This window comes from Oncorhynchus keta, chromosome 29 (assembly GCF_023373465.1).
Source record: "Oncorhynchus keta strain PuntledgeMale-10-30-2019 chromosome 29, Oket_V2, whole genome shotgun sequence".
Lineage (NCBI taxonomy): Eukaryota > Metazoa > Chordata > Actinopteri > Salmoniformes > Salmonidae > Oncorhynchus > Oncorhynchus keta.
In genome coordinates, this window is record NC_068449.1 from 813,092 (window position 1) to 816,538 (window position 3,447).

The 3,447-nt window shown below is 42.9% G+C and overlaps 1 long non-coding RNA gene across 9 annotated transcripts; it reads right to left on the bottom strand.

Moving 5' to 3' along the window:
* Positions 1–347: 347 nt before the first annotated feature.
* Positions 348–3,071, bottom strand: LOC127913410 (uncharacterized). 9 transcript variants are annotated; one of them, XR_008085502.1, is made up of 4 exons: positions 3,024–3,071; positions 2,158–2,180; positions 767–812; positions 348–361 (listed from the first exon to the last, which is right to left on the bottom strand). It is a non-coding gene; the product is annotated as an uncharacterized LOC127913410 (long non-coding RNA). The 9 variants fall into 9 exon arrangements; XR_008085501.1 differs by lacking the exon at positions 3,024–3,071 and adding an exon at positions 2,513–2,560; XR_008085500.1 differs by lacking the exon at positions 3,024–3,071 and adding an exon at positions 2,227–2,274.
* Between the last annotated feature and the right edge of the window lie 376 nt (positions 3,072–3,447).

Below are 3,447 nucleotides of genomic sequence, written 5' to 3' on the forward strand. Positions count from 1 at the left end.
CCTTCCTGTCTGTACATACCATACCTTCCTGTACATACCATACCTTCCTGTCTGTACATACCATGCCTTCCTGTCTGTACATACCTGTCTGTACATACCATACCTTCCTGTCTGTACATACAATACCTTCCTGTCTGTACATACCATACCTTCCTGTCTGTACATACCTGTCTGTACATACCATACCTTCCTGTCTGTACATACCATACCTTCCTGTCTGTACATACCATACCTTCCTGTCTGTACATACCATACCTTCCTGTCTGTACATACCATACCTTCCTGTCTGTACATACCATACCTTCCTGTCTGTACATACCATACCTTCCTGTCTGTACATACCTGTCTGTAAATACCATACCTTCCTGTCTGTACATACCATACATTCCTGTCTGTACATACCATACCTTCCTGTCTGTACATACAATACCTTCCTGTCTGTACATACCATACCTTCCTGTCTGTACATACCATACCTTCCTGTCTGTACATACCATACCTTCCTGTCTGTACATACCATACCTTCCTGTCTGTACATACAATACCTTCCTGTCTGTACATACAATACCTTCCTGTCTGTACATACCATACCTTCCTGTCTGTAAATACCATACCTTCCTGTCTGTACATACCATACCTTCCTGTCTGTACATACAATACCTTCCCGTCTGTACATACCATACCTTCCTGTCTGTACATACCATACCTTCCTGTCTGTACATACCATACCTTCCTGTCTGTACATACCATACCTTCCTGTCTATACCTTCCTGTCTGTACATACAATACATTCCTGTCTGTACATACCATACCTTCCTGTCTATACCTTCCTGTCTGTACATACCATACCTTCCTGTCTGTACATACCATACCTTCCTGTCTGTACATACCATACCTTCCTGTCTGTACATTCCATACCTTCCTGTCTGTACATACCATACCTTCCTGTCTGTACATACCATACCTTCCTGTCTGTAAATACCATACCTTCCTGTCTGTACATACAATACCTTCCTGTCTGTACATACCATACCTTCCTGTCTGTACATACAATACATTCCTGTCTGTACATACCATACCTTCCTGTCTATACCTTCCTGTCTGTACATACCATACCTTCCTGTCTGTACATACCATACCTTCCTGTCTGTACATACCATACCTTCCTGTCTATACCTTCCTGTCTGTACATACCATACATTCCTGTCTGTACATACAATACCTTCCTGTCTGTACATACAATACCTTCCTGTCTGTACATACCATACCTTCCTGTCTGTACATACCATACCTTCCTGTCTGTACATACCATACCTTCCTGTCTGTACATTCCATACCTTCCTGTCTGTACATACCATACCTTCCTGTCTGTACATACCATACCTTCCTGTCTGTACATTCCATACCTTCCTGTCTGTACATACCATACCTTCCTGTCTGTACATACCATACCTTCCTGTCTGTACATTCCATACCTTCCTGTCTGTACATACCATACCTTCCTGTCTGTACATTCCATACCTTCCTGTCTGTACATACCATACCTTCCTGTCTGTACATACCATACCTTCCTGTCTGTACATACCATACCTTCCTGTCTGTACATACCATACCTTCCTGTCTATACCTTCCTGTCTGTACATACCATACCTTCCTGTCTGTACATACCATACCTTCCTGTCTATACCTTCCTGTCTGTACATACAATACCTTCCTGTCTGTACATACCATACCTTCCTGTCTATACCTTCCTGTCTGTACATACCATACCTTCCTGTCTGTACATACCATACCTTCCTGTCTATACCTTCCTGTCTGTACATACAATACCTTCCTGTCTGTACATACCATACCTTCCTGTCTGTACATACCATACCTTCCTGTCTGTACATACAATACCTTCCTGTCTGTACATTCCATACCTTCCTGTCTGTACATACCATACCTTCCTGTCTGTACATACCATACCTTCCTGTCTGTACATACAATACCTTCCTGTCTGTACATACCATACCTTCCTGTCTGTACATACCATACCTTCATGTCTGTACCTTCCTGTCTGTACATACCATACCTTCCTGTCTATACCTTCCTGTCTGTACATACAATACCTTCCTGTCTGTACATACCATACATTCCTGTCTGTACATACCATACCTTCCTGTCTGTACATACAATACCTTCCTGTCTGTACATTCCATACCTTCCTGTCTGTACATACCATACCTTCCTGTCTGTACATACCATACCTTCCTGTCTGTACATACAATACCTTCCTGTCTATACCTTCCTGTCTGTACATACCATACCTTCCTGTCTGTACATACCATACCTTCCTGTCTATACCTTCCTGTCTGTACATACCATACCTTCCTGTCTGTACATACCATACCTTCCTGTCTATACCTTCCTGTCTGTACATACCATACTTTCCTGTCTGTACATACCATACCTTCCTGTCTATACCTTCCTGTCTGTACATACAATACCTTCCTGTCTGTACATACCATACCTTCCTGTCTGTACATACCATACCTTCCTGTCTGTACATACAATACCTTCCTGTCTGTACATACCATACCTTCCTGTCTGTACATACCATACCTTCCTGTCTGTACATACCATACCTTCCTGTCTGTACATACCATACCTTCCTGTCTGTACATACCATACCTTCCTGTCTGTACATACCATACCTTCCTGTCTATACCTTCCTGTCTGTACATTCCATACCTTCCTGTCTGTACATACCATACCTTCCTGTCTATACCTTCCTGTCTGTACATACCATACCTTCCTGTCTGTACATTCCATACCTTCCTGTCTGTACATACCATACCTTCCTGTCTGTACATACAATCCCTTCCTGTCTGTACATACCATACCTTCCTGTCTGTACATACAATACCTTCCTGTCTGTACATTCCATACCTTCCTGTCTGTACATACCATACCTTCCTGTCTGTACATTCCATACCTTCCTGTCTGTACATACCATACCTTCCTGTCTGTACATTCCATACCTTCCTGTCTGTACATACCATACCTTCCTGTCTGTACATACAATACCTTCCTGTCTGTACATACCATACCTTCCTGTCTATACCTTCCTGTCTGTACATTCCTGTCTGTACATACCATACCTTCCTGTCTGTACATACCATACCTTCCTGTCTATACCTTCCTGTCTGTACATACCATACCTTCCTGTCTATACCTTCCTGTCTGTACATACCATACCTTCCTGGCACAGAATGTTGTCCTGGTACAGAATGTTGTCCTGGCACATGTTTCCGTCCCTTGACACCAATTGTGCAACGTTTCCATGCCCAAAGAATCCAACCCGGTACTAGATGTCCAACCCGGTACTAGATATCCAACCCAGTACTAGATGTCTAACCCAGTACTAGATGTCCAACCCGGTACTAGATGTCCAACCCAGTACTA